General features: G+C 44.5%; 1 protein-coding gene across 12 annotated transcripts in view; it reads right to left on the bottom strand.

Annotated features, from left to right (window-relative positions):
• BBX (BBX high mobility group box domain containing) overlaps window positions 1-25,364 on the bottom strand; it is a 188,961-nt gene that overhangs the window by 95,087 nt on the left and 68,510 nt on the right. For 7 of the 12 annotated variants that reach the window (XM_075908083.2, XM_089772998.1, XM_075908073.2 and 4 more), the window contains one exon: window positions 6,046-6,115. The exons of 4 other annotated variants lie outside the window; for them this stretch is intronic. The gene's annotated coding sequence lies outside the window, so the exon portion shown is untranslated. Of the gene's footprint in view, window positions 1-6,045; window positions 6,116-14,330; window positions 14,679-25,364 lie in introns of those variants that run through there. One more of the 12 variants, XM_075908132.2, reaches the window with a different exon arrangement.

Here is a 25,364-nt window from a genome sequence, read left to right as displayed (position 1 = left end):
TTGGGCCAAGGTGTTTGGAATGTGGGAGGGGCTCGGAGCTTAGGGCAGAGGATTGGGATCCAGGAGGGGGCTCAGGATGCAAGCTCTGGGAAGGAGTTTGGGTGCAGGGGGGATTTGCATCTGGGGCAGGAGGTTGGTTGCAGGAGAAGGTTCACAGCAGGGACAGGGGTTCAAGAAGCAGGCTCTGACAGGGCATCGTTTAACTGAGAAGGCTTCTGGATGGTGGAGCAGTGGGGTTAAGGCAGGCTTACTCCTGCCCTGGCCCTGCCCCACTCCTGAAAGCAGCTGGCATGTACAGCAATGGCTCCATGGCGCCATGTACTGCCCCTCATCTACAGGCACTGAACCCACAGCTTCTACTGGCCACCGTTCCCATTACAGATTAATGGGAGCTGCAGGAGCGGTATCAGCAGGCAAGGACAGCATGTGAAGACCTCCTACTCTGCCTTTCTTAGGGGCTGCAGGGACATGCCAGACACGGCCAGGAGCATCAATTACCGTACGGATAATGACTTCAGCTACGACGGGTTTGGCATTTTAGAACTCACTACCCAAAGAATTACATTTAAGCTTAAGAGAGAGATGAAAATTATGAAATGCACAGATTAGTCAAAAACAACCCACTTTTCAAGCAGTAGAAGTAGTAACAACAACCTCCCATGTATGTGTTGGGTCAGTAGATGAGAGTGAAGGACAGTGTGTGTTTGTGAAAATGACAGACACACACACAGTGTGTGTGTGACAGAGATTTGCTTGCCAAGCTCCTGCCATCCCCTTCTCTCCATGTGGAGATAGGGTACAGGGGTGGAGAGTGGGGGAGGAACACCCTGATATCAGCACCCCCCTTTTTCTCCCTCCCTCACCCTGGACAGCAAGCAGGACACTCCCAGGGGGGCAGCTCCAAGGCAGAGGGCAGGAACAGCATGACATTGGGTGGAGGGGCAACTAAGTGCCAGCGCTTGGTAGCTTCCTGGCCAAACCCTGGCAGAATCACCTGGCCAAACCCTGGCAGAATCACCTGGCAGAGGCTCCAATATCTACTGGTAGATCCTGATCTACTGGTTGGTGATCACTGAAACACCTGCCAGGGATAGTCTGGGTATATTTAGTCCTACTTCAGTGATGGGGCTGAGCTAGAAACCTCTTGAGGTCCCTTCCAGCTCTACATTTATATGATTCTATAGTATTAATGTGTGCATCATGGGTGTGATCCATTCAGAGTACATGCACTGCTGACAAGGGGAAAAGTGGGGATAACTGAAGTGGTACTCCAACCTCAGGGGCCCCAAAGGTGTCAGTAGCCAGGGTAAAAATGCTAAAATGTGTTTAAATAACTGTGTAACTGCAGATACAGAGGCAGCAGCGCAGGGGGTGGGGGTGGCTCCCTGGGAGCCAGTGTATGTAAGGAGCTGGTTTCCTGTGTGTACAAGAAGCCAATGTGTTAACCATGAAGGTTTACACAATTACACTTTCACATCTCTAGTAAAAAGCAACACAGTAGGGCTCCAGCACACATAATGTACAGGGGCCCAAAATTACTTTCAACAGGCCTGACTACACGCAATGCAGCTTTTATTATAAAATTCACTCAATTACTGCAGGAGCCAAGGGAACAATATACAGTTATAGGAGCAAATGAAAGTATTAGCCTTTAATACGTTTTTAATGGGACATAAAATATTCTTGCACAATCCCAGTGTTTGTTATTATTTTCGCTTTCACCTTCAACTCATGTACAACAGATGAAAATACCAGTGTTAATAAACTATCATAATAACTGCCACCCACTGCTCTTTTGACAGTAGAAGCAAGATAAATGAATGTCTTTACAGTGTATTTAACCTGATTTTCTCGTCAATTAAGTACTGTTAGGCCATAAATTATAACACTGGAGCATTCTCACATCTTTAAAAAAAAAAAAAAAAGGAGTAAATGAAAACACCCTGGATTCACTTTAAACAAGACAGATGCCCATAATCCGTATCGAGAGAAATATCCTGAGATGATCTTATATACATTCCTAGCTATGGTCAAACATAATAGCACAACCTAGCCTGCAAAAATCAAGCTGTCCCGGTCTCTTCTGTTTGTTTAAATGAGATAGCTACAAGACTCTGCTGATAGAATTACAGTGTGAAAAGCACTTGTGCCCATGAATTCGAATCTCTTGTCATATCTTCCCTAGTGGACTTTTGATGGGTGGTGGTATACTAATTAGCTAGTATGACACATGCAAGACTTAAAGTTTAATGTAATAAAGTAGCATTTTGTTAAAATGGACAGTTGCTCAAGTTAGGATACATTTGTTCTCAAGTTTGGTTTAAAATTTTGAAAAATTCAGATTAAAAAACAGAATGTAAACAAAAAACTGGAGATCAAACATTTTACAAAACATCCAATGAGCAAGCAAATTCACTCTCACTTATGCTTTCCTCCTTTACAGCAGAAAGTATTTTAAACAGATTTTTAGAGCACTGAATACTTTAGTTCAGAGCCTCTATTTAGCCACAGTAAAATTAACAAACTAAAAGGTTTGCTACTCTACCGTATTTTCCAGCGTATAAGGCTACTGGGCGTATAAGACGACCCCCTAATTTTTTAGTTAAAAGATAGGTTTTCGTCTTATACCCCAGCGCCCCTCCGCCTCCCCGGCTTTGCTCCTGGTGTCCCTGGTCTGCTGGAGACGGTCCCCAGCAGACCAGAGGCACTGGGAGCAAAGCCGCAGCAGCGGCGGGGTCCCGCGCCTCTGAGGCTTTGCCAGAGCAAAGCCTCAGAAGCGCGGCACCCCGCCGCCGCTTCGGCTTTGCTCCCGGTGCCTCTGGTCTGCTGGGGACCGTCTCCAGCAGACCAGGGACACCAGGAGCAAAGCCTCTGAGGATGCCCCAGCAGCGGGACAGCCCCGGCGCGCCTGGGCTGCCCCGCCGCCGGAGCCCCTCCGCGGCTTTGCAAAGCATCGGGGGAAGCCGGTGGCGGGGCATCCCAGGCGCGCCTGGGCTGCCCCGCCGCCTGTATACCCAGCGTATAAGACGACGCCCGATTTTTGGGGGATGTTTTTTAGCATCAAAAGTCGTCTTATACGCCGGAAAATACGGTACTTCTTTTTGTATGTGTGTAAAATACAGGTTTGGACCTTCCTGGTCTGGCATTCTCAGGACCTGACTGGTCCCAGATGAGGGATTTTTCTGGACCAAAGGAGGTCATTTCAGGCCCCCTACTACCGCCCCAACCTGTATTTGCAAAAGCATTCTGCCTCTTTTAACCACAATGAGCTGCAGAAGCCCCTTCTGGATTTATTAAAGCTCCAGAAGGTTGTGCAATGTCTGATTACACAACTTTCAGGCGCCACCTAGTGGTTTTCTTAACTCTTCATTTTTAAACAGAAAAATCTGTTACTTAGCACTGCAACATCAAGACCTAAAACAATAAGCACTTTTAAAAATTAAAGTATACACTTAAGCAGTCTGATGACTGAATTGAGGGCAGCATCTGCAGCATTTTGCAGGATCAAGCCTTTAAAAGATCTTATCTAGAGAAACCATTAAAAACAACAGAGAGCAAACCCTACAATTCCCTGAGTCCAGACATTTCAGCAACATAGGTTAACAATAATTAACCCATGTCCACTAGACAAACCCCATTTAATGCCTCTTCCTTACCATTCCCAAAATAGTAGCTGGTTCTAGGTTATAGAATGCTGTCTGGTAGCTAAGACCAGAGCCTAATTAAAGCTTTGGGGAACATACACCGAAGTCCCAAAGAGTAAGTACAACCCGATTCTATCCTGTGTGGATCTAGCATCAAACAGAGTAGACCACGAGGATTAGCATGATGATGGATGTTAGGAGAGCTAGGTTCAGTTCCAAACTGAGCCTTTGACTCAGAGTGTGACCTTGTACAAATCAAGTACCGTATATACTCGAGTATAAGTCGACCCGAATATAAGCCGAGGCACCTAATTTTACCCCAAAAAACTGGGAAAAAGTATTGACTCGAGTATAAGCCTAGGGTAGGAAATGAGGCAGCTACTGGTAAATGTAAAAAATGAAGATAGATACCGGAAGTCGGGGCGAAAGCTGCTCCGGTGCCCCTGGTCTGCTGGAGACCGTCTCCAGCAGACCAGGGGCACCGGGCGAGTTCCCGCGCTTCTGAGGCTTTGCCAGAGCAAAGCCTCAGAGGCGCGGGACCCCCCGCGGCTGCGGCTTCAGTCCGGGAGCCTGTGGTCTGCTGGGGACGGCCCCCAGCAGACCACAGGCTCCCGGACTGAAGCCGCAGCCGCGGGGGGGTCCCGCGCCTCTGAGGCTTTGCCCGCCTCAGTTCTCGAGATGCTGACTCGAGTATAAGCCAAGGGGGGCATTTTTCAGCACAAAAACTGTGCTGAAAAACTCGGCTTATACTCGAGTATATACGGTAGGTGCAAATTCTCAGTGTAATCTCTAATCTTGGATATATAACTTCAGGAGAAAAGGGGTTGAATGTTCGGCACCCAAAGTTTGATGCCTATTTTGAAAATTTAGACCTTAACTGTTTAGGATTTATTTTTCCATTTGTTAAAAAGAGGGGATACTTAACTTACCTTTGGAAAGAACTTTGCTAGATTTATAGTAATATGTGTGTGCATGTGTGTGTGTGTGTGCACGTGTGTGTATGTATGAGAGAAATTAAAGTATACTGTTGCCAAACAGCTTGTGTTTTTTTCTAATAAAAACTTTTAGCTCCTGTGGCAGACTCATACGCTCAGAAAAAATAGTAATAGTGTATGATTGACTGAAGACCCAGGAGTACGGACAGCTAATTGACTGTTTACTTAACCAAAGTGGAGCGTCCACACTTCTGCTATTTCAAAATAACAGTTATTCCTCCAGAAAAGCAGGAGTTATTATTTCAAAATAATGTAGGGCTTAGAAGTGTGTACACTCCACTTATTATTTCAAAATGGGGAGGGGAGTAATTTTGAAATAACTCCCTAATGTAGATCAGGGCTATCAGAGCATCAGGGGTGGTATACAGAATAGGACAGTTAGGTGATCCACCCCGGTCTTCAAGCAGGCCAGTTTAGAGTCATCACAAGAATGGGATTGCATCCCTATCTTCAATAATAACCATTTATGGACTCATCCTCCATGAACTTATCTAGTTCTTGTCTGACCCCAGTTATATGTTGTCATCACCACATTCCAAGGCTATGAGTTACAAAGGTTAGTGGTACACGGTGTGAAGAAGAATTGTCCCTAGTTCTATTGCATTGAGGGTTTATGCATGCACACCATGCGTCTGGAGTAATAGTAACCTCCAGGTCCAGATAAATAATCTCCTCTTCTTTGAGTGATGGTCCCTCTTGTATTTCACTGAGGGTGATTAATAAGCAGCACCCAAGTCAGAGGAACGTGCGAGGGTGAGGATGGCGTGGTTGAGTGGAGGACCACTGCACCGAATGAGGCATCTGTGGTAGACGACTGCACCACAGAGTAGTGTGTAGCAAAGGTACATACTGAATTCCATGTGGCCACTCTACAGGTCTTGAAGCAACACACTGTGGAAGATGGCCATGGTTGAAGCCTGAACTCTTGTGGAATGGGTCCTCATCTGGAGCAGCGGATGCAGGTGCACCAACCAACAGCGTGGTGTAATGTGTCCCAAAATCCACTTGGAGAGTATCCGTAGAGATTGCTTGCCCTATTGGCCTTTATTTTTTCCATTTGCCCCAGATTAAAATCCCTCTTTCCCAATTTAAGAGCAGAGTTGCATCTGAGGGCTTAGAAGAGCTGGTTCTAGATGGAACTCAGTTTGGTGCTAGCATTAAGTATTTCATTATTGAGACTCTCAAGCTTGCCTCACTCAAAATATAAAATGTGGCAAAGCCAAACCAACTGAGAGTCCCACATCAATCTTCTCATTGTAGATTATTCCCCAAGTAGGACAAAATTAAAATCACAGGAAAAGGTCATTGCTACAGAAAAGCTGAGGCAAACTGGGATAGTTCCATTGGCCACACTGTAGTTATGCTGGCACCACCTGAGGAACCTGGATCATTACAATTTGATTTACCTGCTTCTGTGTGAAGAGTCTGGGCAGCCTGGAGAACTAGTAGGATTATGACATCACAAGAGACTGAAACCTAAGCAAGCAAAAAGGAGAAGGGATTTTAGTCAGACTACTAAAAAATAATTGATTTTTGTTTATATCATCACCTATTTAATTCTCAGTTCCTAACACCCACTCAGATTAATAGTTCATTATGAAAGATTCATCAATTTTGCCACATAAACCAAGGGCAGAGAAAACTCCTACTACAGTTTTCCAACAAAACAGGTAAAACAAGATTTGATATTTCTGAGAGTGGAGGGGAAAATCCATTTCTTTTTACATCATGAAGCAGCAAAAGAGGAATCAACCCCTTTCCCCATTTCTGTTAGGGTCTTCCACTGTGTATTTGCCACATTTAATTACCTGGGCAGCGATGTAAAATCCTGTTTAAAATGTTAACTGGTTAAACATATAGTTTCACTGGTTAATCTGCTTTCTGATCCCTGAAAGGAAGATACTATTGAAAAAGTAAAAATGTTTGCTGCAAACTACACTGCTATCAGCAAAAGACAGATTGAAGATGTGCACAGGCAACACAGAAGCCAAACTGAAGCCCACTCAAATGAAAATGCCATTACCAAACCACCTCTGTTCAGAGAAAACCCTGATTTGCGAAGTACCCCCTCTCCAACTTAAAAACTATTCTTCAACAGGCCATAATATTCCCCTTGTACAACAGACATGTGTCATTTTCCCCTACTACTGTACTTGAAGCTTAACACTATTTATTATTAGTAAGAATGACTAGCTGAATAATCTACTTTTGATAAATTTGAAGCAGTGATTGTTTTAGATTCAGCCCACATTGTCCTGCAACGAAGTCTATTCCAGCATAATTCACTTTGTCTTAGTTTAAATTTCCTCAATCGCAACAGATTTCTCTCACTTAATGTTCTTCAAAGCAATTAAAATTTCCCCTTGTCCTTTCAACATATGTTGAATCAAGGTAGTTTTAAAAGAACCCCAAAAAACACAGCTTGAAATAAGGAGACACTAGCGCTTATTTCTACAATGACTCCTAAATCAGCCAGGCTGGCGTTTGGCACTCAGAGAACTCTGGTCTCATAACCGTCTATCCTGTTGGTATGCCTATGGCTAGAACATTCAGCCTAATTCCCTGGCATTCAAAAAACAACTGAAGCAAACAGAATAAAAGGAAAATCTTTAAACAACATCCAGGAAAGAAATACCAACAGATGCTTTTGCACCTCAATGGCATTGAAATAATAATCAGAATGGTCAATGATACATGATAGATTATTAAACCCTCAAAGTGAAATTCACTCTTAACTACAAATGACAATTATGATAAACCCCTAAGTCAAATGAAAGCTCATGATACCAGCTATAATTCTACATGTTTTGTTAGTCTTTAAGGTGTTACTAGACTATTCCGTGTTTTTAAAGTTTTTCCAGTTACAGACTAACTCGGCTACCCCTCTGAAGCTTTCGTACAAGGTAGGGATGTTAAATATTGGTTAATTGAATAGTCGATTAACCTCATGAATTCTTATTTGTTACTCGACTATTCTATAGTCCCTGGGGGTGGAACAGGCAGCCATTGCACTCTGGCCCCATTCCCGAGGAGCCCCCTGCTACTCCACACTGCTACCTCTGTATCAGAGGCAGCAGCACGGGGTGCCAGGTGGGATCTGGTACACGAAGGGAGCCAGTTTAACAGCCAGATTCCCTCATGGACCGGCTGCCTGTCACCCCGTGCTGCTGCCTCTGATAAAGAGGCAGCAGCACGGGATGATAACAGACCTTGTCCAGGGATGGGGCTGAGCTCCTGGACCTGGCACGAGCCAGAACTGAGTTGGGGCTGCCTGCCCAGTTGGTTCCTAATACATTTGAAATGCAGAGCTGCAGCAGGGGTAGGTCCCAGACCCAGTGAGAGCCAGGACTGAGCTGGGCTGCTGGACAGCCTGTTAAAAAAATACACTGGCAAGGGGGTGGGAAATGCATGTAGTCTATGTGTTAACCCATAAGCAAAAGATTACAGGTTAATTGACTACACTATTACACCCCTAGTACAAGGCCTGCAGTAATATCATAAGAATGAGTGGCACTGGTTAGCTCCTCACTCACACTGCCTGGAATAGTGATTTTACCACACCTCAGTCTACTGCCCTACTTTAACTGTATTAACTGATGCTGAATGTTCCCAGTACACTCAGGCAGCACGCACCTGCAGAAAGTGACTGCACTAGGCAAGCCTGAACATTTAATTGATGTCAGAGGCTGACATCAGCACACAGGTGCAGTGAAGCACTCCAGCTAAAAGGTTAACCCCCTTTCACTATTTTGGATATTTAATAATCCACACAGGTTCCTTTTTCTGTCTCTATTCTCAGGTATTTTACAGTCCTCGCTGCCTCGGTAGCTGAGAGTCTTTATAAAACCCAAGTTCTTTTTAAAGGGGGCACTCCCACCTGGACCTCTCAGAGCTAATAGCAGTTTGGAGACACTTCACATGTTCCTCTGAGTCCCACTGCTAATATTTGTGGTTTTACAATTGGCTTCCTTTTATAATAAAATGATTTCTTGCTCCCCTTTCACTGCTTCTAAGACTCAGTCTAACGGGAAACTGACTGACTGACTATACAAAGGCAACAGTGTACATAATTATTCACAGAGTGCTGTCAAATTTATGTAAAGCAAACAAACAAGCACTAGAGACTAATCTCTTTCAATTGTAATAATCATAGGTGTTTCTTGTAATGCTAAGAGATTGAAGGGAAAGCTGTCAACAGTGCTGTTGACAGCATACGTTTGCAATTTCTTTAATTCATCCCTTTCAATGCAGGGTGCAATTATTTATTATTCAGAAACCAATAGCACACCACATGTGCAGTAAATTTTCCAATATACAGGAATACCCAGGCCCTGGCTCTAAGCACATGCATTCTAAAGTTCTCATCTACTTATTGTTTTAGTATAAAACATACAATATGCCAAGGCCTCCTACTGGGAAAACACAGAACTAAAATCCACAGAGAAACCTGTATTAGAGACCATCTTTGTTAATCAACCACATGTCTGTAGAAATTATTCCACGATATTCCTAAATGTTTTGAATACCATTCTCTGTCTCCTTTACTAAAAAGCAATCTCTGTAAAGTAACACAGTTTTCTTCTTCCTTTAAAAAAAAGTTAATGCCCTTTGCAGTAGAAGAATAGCTCCCATGTACAAGTTATATACAATACTAAATCTTTTGTAAGACTTAGGCCAGAAAAACCTAAGGGTATCTCTTGATGGATGTGTTAAAATGAGGTTTAAAAAAAAAAAACAGAAAACAAAACCAACAAACCTAAAATCTCTATTATGGCAGATATCTGAGAAACTCAGGACAAAAGTCATACCTAAGGATATATTAACTTTGCACTCAGAAAGGAATCTGAATTAGCACGTATGAAATGTGGCATGCAGGTGGCACACTGGGATCATCGCTGACTGACCAACCCAAGGGCCAGACTGTACTAGTAAGGCATTATTTCAAGAGACACAGATAACTGTTGGATATCTTTAAAGGGCCTGCCTAGTCAGTCTGGAGCGGTTTGAGACTGTCCCTTTTCAAAAGCACAGAAAGCACGTAGCAAATGTTCCCAGAGAAAAAAAACTTGGCAAGAAAGAAAACTGAAATGGACAACTTTATTTGATGATGCCTGGAGACCACCGGTGAACTTTCTAGATGTCTTAGTATAAGAACCAAATCTTAGGTAGTCCACAGCAAGGCCAAATACATCGCAATGAAAGAGCCAGGATTTTGGTGGGAAGGTATACCTTTTTCCTCCAAAAGAGGCAGGCTACCGGGTGGCAGGTATGAGTAGGACAGAGATGGGATGTAAAAATATAAACATTGCTGGCCTAAGACTTTATTAATTTCAGCATTGCAGAGGATAAACTCCTCTCACATATGTACTATTTTTCCATTTTATTACAAGTCTCCAGAAGATCCATTCATATCAATGATATGCATTTGGGGAAGAAAGTACCCAAATTTAGCTGGTGTGAATTGGTTCTTTAAGAGAGGTTTTTAACAAAGGTCTTGCTTCTTTGCATGTGACCAAAGGTAAAATGGAATAAAGAGCAATTATTTTACTGAAATCAGACCCATTTTCTGCAAAAAAGGATAAATGTTAGCCCTCACATGCTTGAGAAATAGCTTTGCTTCCAGGGCCTCTTGAACTTGTGGCTTTACAAGTTTATTTAACTTTGTGTGTGTGTTTACAAGAACCTAAACAATCACGCCCTCGTAAAGTCTCTGTTCATATTTCCAAAAGGCTCATGAGAAGTGTCCCTTTCATGACACTGATGTCTGTCTTGAAAGGTGCTACCCTAGAAAACAGCAAGCTGTGCTGCCCTAGTGTTCAACAGCAGAATGAACTACACATGAACACCTGTTAAATTAAGGCATCTCTCATTACTCCACTCAGTGTATGATTTGAAACATTTGTTTTTTTTAGCAACAAACATTTGTTGTACAACTACAGGAGTTCTGTCCATTCACTGAACTGATTTGAGACAGTTTTATGACTGAAATCTAAGCATAGCTACATGTAAGTTACTGCACGATGGACAGAAAAACAAAACCTTAGGCCTCACCTACACATAGTCTTCCTTTAGTTTAAATATACAGTTCAGGATACTGTTACCAGATGGTTTAAAAAAAAAAAATACCGGACACAGTCGGGGGGGAGCCAGTCGGGAGGGGATCAGGGCTGGCCAGGAGCGGTTGGGGGGAGCGGGGCTAGCCGGGGGCAGGGACTGGCCAGCAGGAAGCAGAGCTGGCCAGAAGGAGGTTGGGGGAGTGGGGCTGGCTGGGGTGGGAGCAGGAGGGGGGGAACTGGCCAGCAGGGAGCGGGGCTGGCCTAGGCGCACACAGATCCCGGAGTGCTGCCCGTCCCACACATGGTCCCGGCGGGGCGCATGGGTGAGTCTGGCCCCAGGGATTCCATCCCGCTCCACTCCTCTATACTGCATAGTTGTGTACTGCCTGGCTGGTAGACACGCTCACGCTGTGTGACCGTGTCTACCAGCCAGGCAGTACGCAACTACGTACTGATACTCATGATAATAATAAAAACTTAATTAGAAAATACCATACATTTATATGTCCAGTATTTCTCAATTTGTTTCCCAGACAGACAGCTCAAATCCCAGACTGTCCGGTTCAAAACTGGACACCTTGCAACCCTATGTGTGGACACCTTATTTCAGTTTAAAGGGGGCTTTTTTCAATTTTGCTTAAACCTGGTCCTAACTGACTTGAAATGAAATAAGCCTAGTTTAAGCTAATAAGAGAGTCTCAACATAGCTTTTTTTTTGCACTGATTTAATTAAACTGCTTTTTTTTTAAAAAAAAAATTGCACCTCAAATTACCCTGGCACAACTCTGCATGTAAGACAAACCTTATCTGCAAGAAAAATCAGTGGTTTAATTATAGTAGTTTAATAATAATACATGGCACTCTCCTGTAGAATCAGAACTTTGTTAAACATTTTTAAAGGTCCAATCTTTTTCCTCTGCTGTGGTCAGAAAGAATAAACACAACGCTACTCAGAATCTCGCAGGCCAAGATTAAACCGACAATCAGGTTAGTTCCATTCTGTTGATGATGACTTGAGAAAGTCAGGAGCTACTCATTGGAGGAGTAATCAAAAGCATCAGGAACCCATTACTCCCAACTTGGCCAGAGGTTGATGGGGGAAATGAACAGAGAAACTGCATGTTTTTCTCTTGAAAATATCTGAAGGCCTCAGGCTCCGAACACTTCATCACTTAAGTATCTAGAGGACAATAAAAATCCCATTTAATTGGTTAACTGGTTAAATGTAGTGTCTAACTGATTAAAGGGGAGGTGTGCAGGGGGGCTGCTCACAGGTTATGCTTATCATGGACTGCTGGAGCAACCCTACCTGAGGCAGGCCCTGTGGGTCTGGAACAGCCACCTGCCAGCAGAGGAGAGCTGATCTAGCTCCCACTGGTTAACCGTATCCAGTGAGGCTTACTGGTTAACCATTGCATCACTACTTCATACCAGTTGAGATGGCTGAACAATGAGAAAACAGCATCACTCTTTATACATGGTTCTATGACAGTACATATGAATTAGCTAATGTTCAAAGCAAAGAAGCAGATTCATAAAACTGGCTTTTCATATAGTTAAAACTGTACTTTTGAAAAATCTGATTATTCAACAAGCATCTCTTGACCGTAAGGCTGTTGGAAAAGTTAAGAGGAGAGTGAAAACATGATTGTCTGTACAGGCTCAAAAAACTAGGAGGCAAGTAAAAAACCATTGAAAATCAGAAGAATTTGATTCAGGCACAATAGTAACTGTAATGCCACCAACTTAAGACTTAAGCCCATTAAAAGGACTGAAGTAGAAGTGCACCGGACAAATTAAAATGGCATCTAGCAACATGCAGAACACTTTTTTGAAATGGAAAGACGTAAAACTTCGTGGATTCTTTCACTGGTTCAGTGGTACCATTTCTCAACACAAAATTGAGGAGAATTCCACTAGGTATGTAAATGTATGTATTATCTGGTAGGGATGTCAGCATGCAGATGATTACACGATTAACCGATAAGCCTGGGCTTATCGGTTAATCAGATCAACTACCCACAACACCCCCCTTGCTGCCTCTGTACCAGAGGCAGCAGGGGTGAAGGGAGGATGAAGGAGAGCCAGTGCCCATGGGGAGAAAACTTTTAAGCCTGCTCCGCAGAGCCACCTGCCGCCTTGCTGAGTCCCACAGAGGCAGCAGCTCAGGGGACCCAGTTAATATTTTAAGCGGGATTTTACATCCCTACATTCTACAGAGAGAGGGATCCAGAGGTCACACTTGTAAGCCCTCAGGGGCTCCCCAAACCACCTGCTATTACACATCACAATGAAATGAACAAGGTCCTCAGGTTCTAAGAATGACTAATACAATTCATGCCCCTAAACGGCAGTTAGTTGAGCATGGGAAAAAAAATATGCACACAGAATTTCTTTTTCTACCCTAGAAAGCAGTCTTTGCTACCATGGTCTGCAGCTGCTGCAAGCAAGGGAAAGGCTTTTTCAATTAGTCAATGGAGAGCTTGTTGCCATAATGCCGCCATAAGGGCATGAGTCATAGTAATGAGATCAAAGTTCAAGAGGAAGGTTTGTAGGCTGGTGACATTCCTAAGGTATTTACTATTTTAAAGAGCCCAATTATAGCCATCAGGTGTGGGTTTTTTTTTTTTTTTTTCCAAAGTCAGACCACAGTCCAGGAGCACACTATGGGCCTAATCTTGCTTAACCCACACATGCAAGAAAGCCCTGTGTTTTCAGTGAGATATTTGCCTGAAGTAAACTGGAAAGCTTGGGTAAGACAGGCAGCATTTGGCAGTAAGCCAGGGCATCACCTCATCTCCACTCTAATAAGTCTCCCCTGATTGTAAGACTGCAGGCTTAGGAGCACCACCTCACTCCCCATCTGCTGAGACAAACACCCTACTATCAGATTTGCTGAGAGTTAGTTTAAGGTTGTATTTTTTAAAATAAAATTGGGGGGTTGAGCAACCAAGACCAGACTTGGGTACAGGGTGGCTTTCTGAAAACCCACACAACAAATACTGCAAGTAACATGTAACTAGACAGCACTGCATTTTCAACTTTCAAGTCCTTATTTTTAAAAACAGTGATACAAGCCCGCAGATATTGTACATCAGTGTTTCTCAGCCAGTGGTACGAGTACCCTTACGGGCACTCGAGAGAAATCAGGGGGGAATGTCAATACAGCTGAAATGTGGAGAAAACTGAATTTTTGTTTTAAGTTTTACAGCATGTTATTATTTTTGTACTTTTTACACCCCAACATTTCATCACCTGCCTGGCTACAAATGTAATGACAGAAAAAAAATGTGTGTCTGAAAACTGTAGATATTGGGGGTACTTTTTTTTTAAAGGGGGTACTTATAATTTTTTTTTAAAAAGGGTACTTTATAAAAAAAGGTTGAGAAAAACTGTTGTACATCACCACAACCCCAGTGAATTCCATGGGGCTACAGGTACGAAACTGGGCCAATATTATTTACTTATTTATTAAAAAAAAAAAAGGCAAATCATTCTTGTCATTGTTTTGATGGGAAGAGGTTACCATCTCTCTTCCCCTTAAGATTCTCCAGCAACTACTCCAGGAAACTATGTTCATAGAAAATTTTTAAAAGAGATATTATTACACTTGAAAAAGACTTCTAAAGACTCACCTACTCCGCCCCAGAAGGAACACCATCAATACAGAAGATAGCATAATCCTAACTACATTCCCCTAGAAGTGCTCCATTCTGGAGGAGGTTTTCCAAGTTAACAGACCAGAGAACCTCTGCTGCCCTGTACATTGTGATCTAGAATGTTTCCAGTTAACTATTCTAGAGCTCTTGTCTACATGGAAAATAGAGCCCTGCCCCAGTGGAAGAGTCAAATTTCATACTGAAACTGAAAAACCTAAACACAAGGGCTGCGTCTAGACTGGAAAGTTTTTCCACAAAAGCAGCTGCCATAACTTGCCAGCTGTCTACACTGGCTGCTTGAATTTGCGCAAGAACACGGACGATCTCATGTAAGATTGTCAGTGTTCTTGCAGAAATACTATGCTGCTCCCGTTCTGGCAAAAGCCCTCTTGCGCAAACGCTTTTGTGCAAGAGGGCCAGTGTAGACAACGCGGTATTGTTTTGCGCAAAAAAGCCCCGATGGCAAAAATGGCGATCGGAGCTTTATTGCGCAAAACCGCGTCTAGATTGGCACGGACGCTTTACCGAAAAATGTACTTTTGCGGAAAAGCGTCTGTGCCAATCTAGACGCTCTTTTCCGCAAATGCTTTTAACGGAAAAACTTTTCCGTTAAAAGCATTTGTGGAAAATCATGCCAGTCTAGACATAGCCAAGGTTCATAATAATGAGGATTAGTCTCTTTGTTGAAATGGGCTCTTTTTATAACACCAGACAAACCAATTACAAGAAAGACACTATTTGCTCATCTGGTCAGAACATGTAAGTGCATTGGGGAAAGGGAAAAACAGATTCACCTGAAAGTTTTCCTCAAACAAACTTCTGTGTACTTGAGATGCTATAACAAGATGCTTTTTAAAAAAAGCTCCTCACACATACACACAAGGCCTTCTAGTTTGTACCTGGAGCTTAAGTGTCACCTCAACAATAGTAATGGCCTTATAATTAGCGGGACTTCTCCCTATAATACATGCTACGCCTTGTAGTAAGGCTTGGATCCAAAGTATTGTTTTCTATGTATGCTAGCACTCACCATGTACTACATGCTTTCCAAACTCTCAAGGACAGGCCCTGCTGCAAGGAGCTCACAGTTCACTGAATTCTTAAACAGTCTTACTAGGGATGTAAAAAGTGGTTTAAAAATGTAACCTTGTAACCGCTAAAAATCCTAGCGGTTATACATGCTGTAGGCTCTGCAGTATAATAAGCTTTACACTGTAGAGCAGTGGTTCCCAAACTTTTTGACATGGGGACCACTAAATCCATTCACAAGCTTTTGGAGGACCGTTAACATTCATTTGCATATTTGCATATTCATTAAGCAAATGATGAATATTCAAATATGTTGTTTCTGGTCCTCCCGAAGCCCTCAGTGCCAGCGTTAGCAAAGCTTTTGATACAGTCACCCACAATATTCTTGCCAGCAAGTTAAGGGAATATGGATTAGATAAATGGGCTTAAGATGGATAGAAAGCTGGCTAGATCAGGGTTTCCCAAACTTTTTATTGTAGTTAAAACCCGTTTTTTTTAGTACTGTTTTTTGCAGCCCCAAAATATAAACGCATATTAAAAAAAGAATGTAAAACGAATAAATTTTCAGCGTTTCACCTGGCTGCATCCTCCATCCAGCCTGGGCCAGGGCTTGGGGGACCCGGCGCCGCATGAGCACTCCAGGAGGCGGGAGCAGGAGCTGATTAGGGGTAGGGTATCTGGCTAGGAGGGAGGGTGCAAGGAAGGGTGGGGTTGCCAGGTGTCCAGTTTTGAGGGTATTTGACAGTCCAGTATTTGAGGGTTTTGTCCGGGAAAGAAATTGAGAAATTACCAGACATATAAAATGCCTGTTATTTTCTAATTAGGTAAGTTTTATTATAATTAGGTGTATCAGTCCGTAGCGGCGAACTGCCTGGCTGGTAGATGTGCTCACGCTGCCTGAGTGTGTCTACCTGCCAGGCAGTTTGCAACTGGCAATGCCCGGCCAGACTGACTCGTCTGCCAGGATCTGCATGTGTCCAGGTCAGTCCCGCTCCCCCGCCCTGCTTCTCCTCCCAATCTCCCAAGTTCAGCCCTACTTCCTGCAGCTGGTGCTCCTGCCCCCCACCAATCTCCCCCGGTCAGCCCCGCTCCTCTGACGACCCCCCTGACCAGCCCTGCTGCCCTCATCCAGCCCTACTTCCGGCAGCTGGTTCTCCCGTCCTCCTCCTCCTGACCTCCCCCAACCAGCCTCCCCAGCTCCTGTCCAGCCCTGGTTCTGCTGCCCACCGCCCCCCCCCCCCCCATCTCCATGGGACAGCCCCTCTACCTCTAGCCCTGCTTTCTCCACCCACACGCCCGCCTGCCCGGATCTCCGCGGGACAGCCCCGCTGCTGCCACCCGCCTGCCCGGATCTCCGCGGGACAGCCCCGCTGCTGCCACCCGCCTGCCCGGATCTCCATGGGATAGCCCCACTGCCCCCAGCCCTGCTTTTGCTGCCTGCCCGCCCGAATCTCCGCGGGACAGCACCCACTGCCCCCAGCCCTGCTTTTGCAGACTGCCCGCCCGGATCTCCGTGGGACAGCCCTGCTGCCCCCAGCCCTACTTTCACCACCTGCCCGCCCGGATCTCCGCGGGACAGCCCCGTTGCCCCCAGCCCTGCTTTTGGGTGGCCAGTTCCCCGCCACCCCCTCCCAGTCCGCCCCGCTCTGCTTCCCTCCCGGCAGCCACGCTGAGGCCGGGTATTTTTTTCCCCGTGGCCCGCTACCGGGAAACGCTGCTGTAGAGTCTGCAATGAAGCCTTTCTGGAAGCAGACCCTGCAACCTGTAGCCAGGGTGGCACCACAGACAAGGGCTGCTCCAACCCCTACTGGTTAACCAGAACCCATAAGCCTAACCCATTAAGGGTGAGGCTTACCAGTTAACCATTTACATCCCTCATTCTTACATAACTTTCCATCTTCAAAGATACTAAAAATCAGTTAAATTAACAATGACTCATACTGTAGACATGGAGTGGTAAAATACCCTGGTTACAGAGAATGGTAACACATCAGAGAACACACACACCTCCCTCCCCATCCACACAGATCCCAGGTAGAGACCTATCCAAATAGTTTCAAATCCATGATGAGGGTTGAGCAGAAGAGCTACAGCCTCAGAAGGCCAGGCTGGAGGAAAATGTTGTCCCCTTTTTAACCCTATGGTGATTAGTCAAAAGTCAAAGCTACATGTTATATTTTCTGCAGAGAGCTTTCCTCCCACACTTGAAGGGATCCAGAGGAAGTGGTGGCCAAGAGAAAATTGGAGAGATGGGGGATGGAAAATCCAGTGAAGAGGGGCACAGGGTCCTCAAAGTAGACCAGAACTGGGGGAGGATTCTGAAGCTTGTTCCACAGGGGAGGCCCAAATCTTACCTCCTGAGACAGGGCAGAGAGGAGAAAGAGTGTCTTGAGCCTCTCAGGGATTTTCATTTCATGACCTTCTTCCACAGGTTTGACCACAGAGGGTGGAGGGGTTTGAAGGGAAGCTCTGAGCCATGTTATGGTATCTAATCTCAGAATGAAAGACATATGTAACCTTTCTAGCTGAACTCAGCTTCTGCCTGAAACAAATTTAATTAGATTGCAGAACAAATTTCATTTCTTGATTAAAACAATGCTTGGCACCAGGCCTGGAATGGGCTTCCCGACAACATCCATATGCACAGACACTTCATGCACTTGGCTGTTCACATGACGTAAACAAGAGGTTTATGAACATGGCTGAATTAAAAGGGAGTCAGAATCTGCAAAACTGCTACGACGGGTTTCCTCATTTCCAGCCACTCATTAATGCTCAGGCCCTGGCATATTGCTCTGGCAGTTCAATGGGACCTTAATAGGGATGGAAAGAAGCAAATGACAATAATTCCTGTCTCCCTAGCTAGCATAAGGGGTCTTCAGAACCACAGCGCGAAGCACAGCGGGCATGTCAGGGGAAGGGAACAGACGGTAGAATGAGGGGATGGAGAGGATGTACATCTGTTGCATACTTGTACTACGGCTGTCATCATCTTCCATAACAGCCATACTGGGTCAAACCAATGGTCCCTCGAGCCCAGCTTCCTGTCTTTCAACAGTGGCCAATGCCATGTACTTCAGAAAGAACTAATAGAACAGGTAATCATATGCATCCCCTGTCGTCAACTCCTAGCTTCTGGCAATCAGAGGCTAGGGGCACTCAGAGCACCCGGTTGCATCCCTGGCCATCCTAGCTAATAGCCAGGCCCCACAGGAATCAGGGCTTATTAGTACAAGCGAGGCCCCTAACTTCCCTAGAATACAGGAATACAAAAGAACTTTTAAACACACTCACCCTCCCTAGGGCTGGAATTGACACACTTGGCTCAACTCTCGCTCCAGTGAATCCAATGGGAAGATATTCATTCACTCTCCTAAGCTCTCTCTTTGCCTGTTTCTGATCCCAGTAATTCTGATAATTATCCAGCACACATTCTATATTTGATGTGTAGAAGCTTATCTTTACCAATATCAAGCCTAATAAAAGCTTCTAGGGAATTTCAAGAAGGGAAAAACTAAATGCAATTGTTTTATTCCATTTTAATTTTTCCATCCTCTTTTTTTTTGATGCAGCACTCTCCTCTTAGCTCCTCTTGTGGCTCTGAAACCAGCCTCACCTTGGAACTACACTGAAGATTCAAGGTAATGAGCCATTTAGTTTCACTGGACAAAACATTGTTCAGGAGCAGTCAATGTTCGGTGCAAGCCGAAATTAATCAGCTGATCTGGTCATGCATGGAAAACTGGGGAGAAAGACATGAAACTTGTGTTACTGTTTGGAGGTCTTAAAGTGCTTTCTGCCTCCATTTCCTCCAGTGTGGAAAGGGAGGAGAATGGAAGTTGTTTTACATTTTCAAAAGCAATGCAACAGCAATGGTTCCTTCTTGCATTGCTCATGCTACCTAACAGCTGATGGAACAATCAAACAGAAACAAAACGAAAGAAAGAAATGAAAGGAAAAAAAATGAAAAAAGAAACAAAATGAAAAAAGAGACTAATCAAAAGCTGTAAGTTAAACTTTTACCGTACAAAGTAAAAGTGAGTTTATCCAACTATTGACAGAACCTTGAGATCACTTACAGCCATAGAAAATGCAACTCAGTAATAAGAAGCCCTGAATAGTAGGAGGAGATGGGAAGCAGTCTCGAGAGAGAGAGAGAGAGAGAGAGGAGGGAACACAAAGGAGACATGAAGGAAGAAAGAAACATAGAAAAAAGGGGGCTGCAATACAATTTCAATGAAACTTGAAAACAGTATTGTGATTTCTAGTGTTTATTCAAATAAATGTGTCATCCTGGTACTCGGACTGTGAGAAGGTCACCTGCTTGAGAAAAGATGTTTCGACCAGTGAAGTAGTTTTAATCAGTCAATAACAATCCAGGATTTTAACAAGCACACTACTGGTTTGAAATATCACAATTGAAATCTGAATATGTTGTACCTACTATTGTTATAAGTAACCTCTAAAAATGCCAACATAATTGAAAGAGGGAAGGGAGAGACACTTGTCTCTTTCGTCTGAGTACATAGCTTTCAACTGTAGCTCATTTTAAGACCATATTTAGCTACAAAGTTATCTATGCTCCAAATAGATTTGCTGCCCCCTTGCTTTTATTGTCAAGAAATTATTTACACCAGTGACACAGAATAATAAAACGGTGGTGGTTGAAAGGGTTCTTTATGTCAAAGGAAGGAATCCCACAGCATTTTAAGTTTTCTGCAGGAATAATTTGTTTGCATCCTTTGCTTTGGTTTTGTTACACATTGCATCCCTCCCACATTGGAGCTTTGGCAAGTTGAGAGGTATGTTTGTATACAATGGGAGTTTGCCATTATGCTGATGGCACACACATTTCCCCAGGTCCTGCATGAGGATATTTAGCTGTATGAGCTACAGAGCTGAAACTGAAGAGGCCCCAGCCAATTGTGCGCACACACACAAAGAAAAGAGAGAGGGGAGAGATTGATGACTTGTTTAGTGTTCTCGCTCTCAGAGCCACCAAAGAGTCTGATGAAACAAACATGTTTGTTTTTATTTTTCAATCTCCTGGCACATTTTTTCAAAGAAAGAGTAGATGATATAATCTATTAGGGCGAGTGAATAGATGTAACAATATTGCTAATCCCAAATATTCAAGCATCCTGGAACAGACCCCTCCTTTCCAAAAGATGAGACTGAATTAAAAATAATGAGATTAAATACAATACAATAAATTACGGATTATTTTAATTTGCCTCTCTCTTTTTAAGCCTGCATGTTTCTCTGAAACGGAGGGATTGAATTTTTTTTTTTTTAATGAAAGCTGAGATTGTCACTTAGGCTAAATCTATACTACAGCTGAAAGTCGACTAAAGGTACACAACTTTAATAACTTAGCTGGAGTCAACCAACCTTAGGTCAAGTTACCATGAGGTCTGCACTGCAGGCGGGGGAGGAGGGTATGGTGTTGATGGAAGAAACTCTCCCATTCTTTTGTAACAGTAATTCTGCTAAATGACCTCCCCTGATCTTGTACACACCAGCTGTTCTCTCTCTCTCTCTCTCTCTCTCTCTCTCTCTCTCTTTTTTTTTTTTAAAAATATTCTGAGGTTACATGATAAATCAGAGCTCCCTTTATGATCCTGGAAATGTACTGAGCAGATCAACTCTCATTATCATAATTTATTAATAAGTCTGTTCTCAGGGGGAAGAAGAGACAGCCAAGACAAATACATGGGACTGAAAATTCTAAGTCTGGGCTCAAGGTAAAATTAATCTGTTAGTTTGTGTACTTGGAAAAATATGATTGTAATATTAATTTGTGGATTATCCTCATCATCTAATATCTTCAGAAAAGGGCCTGATTCTGTATTGCTTCATACATTGGGTCTCGTTTTCCAATGTCTCATGCAGTTTTTGGAAAATGTTGTTAATCAGCATGGTAGAGTTGTAGTCTAGGGCATTCTCTCTCAATGACTGGTCTGTAGACCAGTGCCAGTCCTTGAGATCTCACCGATAGGGATATAAGTGATAACCGATAAGCCTAAGCTTATCGGGTACTCAAGTCACTACGCCACCACTTGCTTCCCCCTCGCCACCACTTGCTTCCACCATCTCTGCAGTGCACAGAGGGGGGTAGCAGGGGAGGCAGAGCCACAGTGGAGGACCCAGCATGAGCCGGGACTCAGCAGTCCCAGACCGCTCCTAGCTCTGCTTTTTAAACATAGTAAGAGCCAGGTGACTCTTACTACATTTAAAAAGCAGAGCTAGCAGCGGTCTGGGACCCAGCGTGAGCCAGGACTGCTGAGTCCTGGACCTACTCCTGCTGTGGCTTGCAGTTTAATTGCACTAGGGCTGGGCTGCCTGAGCGCCGGCTCCTACTACCTTTAAACTGCAGAGCCACAGCTTATCGACTAATTGTGTACACAGTCAATTACCCACTTCTTAACATCCTTACTCCCTGACACAGTTTAAGAAGGCAGAAAGCTGATCTCTGGTATCTGAAAGGTTGAGGAACACTGGCCTATTGGATAGCACTAAACTGGGGCTCAGAAGATTTAGCTTCTAATCCTTGCTCTGGTCTGCTGCATGACAGTGACAAACAGTTCTCCACTCAGTGCCTCAGTTTCCCCTCATGTAAAAAATGGAGATGATATTGCATTCTTTGTCAAGGACTTTAATATCCACTGATGAAAATCACTGTGTCGTAACAGCGAAGTATTCACTACGTAGTAGCTTCTCACTTCTCCTTATGTAATTTGCATCAGAACGAAGAACAATGGCTATTTAGGTCCTAAGCTTCAGTAACTCGACTTCCTTTTGCTGACCTGTATAGTTCATGAGATTTCTCTAGTCAGTTTGCTGAATGCTGAGTAACCAATTAATTTCTATGTGTGGTGCATTTACACACACACTTCTGTTGCATAGAAACATTACCTAGAATAAAAGTTAAACTTGCTCCATAATGTCACAATGTTAAACCAATCAAATCTCAGTGCTCTACAGTATTAATAGTAGAAAGGCTGCTAACACATAGCCACATCACTACTTAAAGTCTTTCCGAACTGTGCTTTTTTGGTTTTCTTTTACAGAAAGGGACCATCGCTGTTTTGAAGACAGTTGCCAGTTAATCTTCAACTAAAGTGAACATTTGTTTTTCTAATTTGTTTTATTAAAACAAGCCAATAGCCACAAATATGTATTCTACTCATGCATGAGTGTGTTTTAGATTTTAGTAATTCTGTAGTTTTACAGTTTGCAATTCAGTAGCTAAATTAGGCAGCAAAGTACCAGGCTGCCCTCTAGTGTCCACATTTTGAAAACCAACTGCCCTTCACTGACATAAAATACTTGTTTCCTGGTTCTCCCTGCGTGCCAGAGCAGAGGACTGTGGAAGGTGGACGGATGTGTGTGTGAAGCTGTATACTCCCCTACAATGAAATGAGGTTCCTAAATCCTAATCAACCACAGGGAAAACAGAGCATAATGCCATAAATTCTAGGTAATTCCAGTGGATGGCCTTCCTCGCAGCTGTACTTTCCAGAGTCTCCTTAGGACTCATGCTGCCACTGAGTGATCATCCAGTATCTATGGAATATACCACCACCTTCTCAAATGGTGGGAGAACATAAGAGGGGAGAGTTATTGCTGTCTCTAAAAAATATGATGCATTTCCAATTGTAAATTCTTTTAGTTCCCTCAGACACATACCCTGCAATATATCCGAAGTGCAGCAAACAGCCACTGTCTCAGTGAAGATAGACCCCAAAGTGTACATAGAAAAACCTGTCTGCTTCATGATTAAAGCATCTCAGAGACTTAACTTCATCATATCAGGGAAAGGTGTTTTTTCCCCTAACAAATAAAAACCAAATTGCATCCTATAGAAAGGGCTAGCACTAATTTGGTACTATAACTGAATAAGGACATGCTAAATTGTTCAAGTGGCACACCTAACTGGGAAGGGCAAGGTGATGCAAAAACCCTCAAGTTTGTCTTGTCGCTGCCATCATAGTTATTGAGAAATGTTTGAAAACATGATTCAAGTGCACCCTAAAAAGCTCAAAAACAAGAACACAAATAACAGAGGCCCCTCCCCCATTTCTTTTAAATCACCTTTTTTAAAGCTAATCTGATGATTTTTTGAGAGCTGAAATGATTTCTGAATGGGTTAGTTTTCCGGTACAGGCAGTCTCCGGGTTACGTACAAGATAGGGACTGTAGGTTTGTTCTTAAGTTGAATCTGTATGTAAGTTGGAACTGGCGTCAGCCGCTGCTAAAACTGATCAGCGGCTGATTCCAGGAAGCCTGGGGCAGAGCAACTCTGCCTCGGGCTTCCTGTAGTCATCCGCTGGTCAGTTTCAGCAGCGGCTGACTTGGGGACGCCTGGGGCAGAGCAGCTGGGGTGCTGCTGGGTTGTCCTCGGCGCTACTGGAGCAACCTAGCAGCACCCCAGCTGCTCTGCCCCAGGCGTCCTGATTCAGCCGCTGCTGAAACTGCCCAGCAGCGGCTGAATCAGGACGCCTGGGGCAGAGCAGCTGGGGTGCTGCCGGGTTGGTCCGGAGCGGCGCTGCGGGACCAACCCAGCAGCCCCCAGCTGCTCTACCCCAGGGGTAGGCAAGAAAAGCCTGGTCTGCTGGGGGGGGCACTAGCTGCACCCCCCCCCCCCCCAGCAGACTAGGGAGACGGGGAGCAAAGCCTTGGAGCACGCCTGCAGCGGGACAGCCCGGGCGCGCCGCGGCTGTCCCACTGCGGGTGTGCTCCGAGGCTTTGCTCCCCATCTTCCTGGTCTGCTGGTCGGGAGATGGGGAGCAAAGCCGCGGAGCACGCCCGCAGGGGGACAGCTCAAGCGTGCCCGGGCTGTCCCGCTGCGGGCGTGCTCCAAGGCTTTGCTCCCTGTCTCCCTGCAGACCAGGGAGACGGGGAGCAGCTTTTCTCGCCCCGGAGGACGGGGGCGGCGGACCGTGGCACATCTGGGCGTCCCGCCGCTCCCATCCTCCGGGGCGAGAAAAGCCCCGTTCGTAACTGCGGATCCGACATAAGTCGGATCCGCGTAACTCGGGGACTGCCTGTACTGCAAATACTGACTCAGCAGTAGCCCCCACAAAGTCCAGGAAGGAAGTTGTGGTAGAAAGCCTAAAAGCTGTAGTAAACAATGTACTCCACTTCTGCAAGACAGGAGCATCCACTGCCCTTTAGGGAAGGGACTGGGGGCAGCTACTGACAAAGCACCGATTAATTGAAACCATCCTATCAAGAAGTTGAGGGAGTGGGGAAATCAATGGGATGCAAAGAAGGCAGGAAAGCACCACTGGATGACCTCTGGTACCTGGGGTAGGATCTGTAGTCTGTGCTCCAGGAGACAACACCCTGATGACATGGGGGAGAAGGGAGGAGGGAACTGTGAGATGCTTAGATTTCCCATCAGGCCCAGCATTACTCACTCAGAAGCATAGGGAAACAAGACAGATGTCAGCATCCAGGATAACAGGATTCTGTGAGAGAAGCACACGCAGGACTGGAGAGAATGGGGGAAAAGAGAGGACAATTGTACTGAGGCCCTGACATTTCTTTTTCAGTCAAGAAATGTGAGGGAGAAGCCTAGTGAATATAATGACCTGGGGCCCCACATTTCTCTCAAAGGGCCAGCAGTTCTGCTAACACAGGCAATTCCCCAAGACTGTCCTATGTTGTGTAAAATTTAAAGATACATACTTAAAAAAAACCCTAAATGGTCTAGCCCTCCTATGTATGCCCAAGAACAATCTACAGACTGTAAATCAATGCACTGATGACTTATTAGCTCCACAGGGAACAGCAGAACCCAATGAACTCCAGTACACATATACCTTCCTTAATCTGAACAGTATGAATGCAAAGCCTACCTTGGAAATAACGTAAGTGCTGATGTTTTAACTGAGTTGTCCCAAACCAAACGACTTTGGTTGCTGACAGTTTTGTTCACTTACTATTTACTGTATATAATGCAAGCTCTTCATGGGG

This window comes from Pelodiscus sinensis, chromosome 1 (genome assembly GCF_052426305.1).
Source record: "Pelodiscus sinensis isolate ZL-2025 chromosome 1, ASM5242630v1, whole genome shotgun sequence".
Classification (NCBI taxonomy): domain Eukaryota; kingdom Metazoa; phylum Chordata; order Testudines; family Trionychidae; genus Pelodiscus; species Pelodiscus sinensis.
This window is presented reverse-complemented; position numbering and strand designations above follow the sequence as displayed.